Genomic DNA, 701 nt, shown 5'->3' with positions numbered 1-701 from the left:
AAAATCAAATAAGATAAAAAGAAGAGAATATGCAGTGAATTCCAAAAACATCTATGAAGATCAGTATTAATTAGATGAGCGGGGCTTTTAGCTTTTTGCCTCTGAACATTTTTGGCATCTCACTCTATCCTTTGAAATTCAGAATGATTGGCTTCTATAGGAACTCAGAATCCAGATAGTGTTATTGACTCTCCTAGTAAAGTATGATGATTCTTGAACACAGCTACTTTACGAGTCTTGGCCGTGGCCCAAAGCACTCTGTCTTCCAGTATTACCATCGGATACATACATGCCATAGACACATAATTGGGTGAACCTTTTCAGATTGTGACTCAGCTTTGCTAGAGTCCCCAATTAGAGGTGTCCAGGGTTCTTAAGCACACTCTTTTTGCCTTGGATCATAACTTTATTATTTTTTTTTGTATTCATTGCTTTTTCTTGCTTCTAGAATCATTTTTATGATTTTTCAGATCCTCAGTAACATGTCTCCTTTTTCATCATTCTTTCAAGAGCCAACATTCATGAACACAAATTCAAAAGGCATATGCACTGTTTAAGCATACATTCAAAAATCAAAAGTATTGCCACCACATCAAAAATAATTAATCTGTTATAAAATTCAAAATTCATGCAATTCTTCTCTTTTTCAATTAAGAACATTTTTCATTCAAGAAAGGTGATGGATTCATAGGACATTCATA

This window comes from Arachis duranensis, chromosome 9 (genome assembly GCF_000817695.3).
Source record: "Arachis duranensis cultivar V14167 chromosome 9, aradu.V14167.gnm2.J7QH, whole genome shotgun sequence".
Lineage (NCBI taxonomy): Eukaryota > Viridiplantae > Streptophyta > Magnoliopsida > Fabales > Fabaceae > Arachis > Arachis duranensis.
This window is presented reverse-complemented; position numbering follows the sequence as displayed.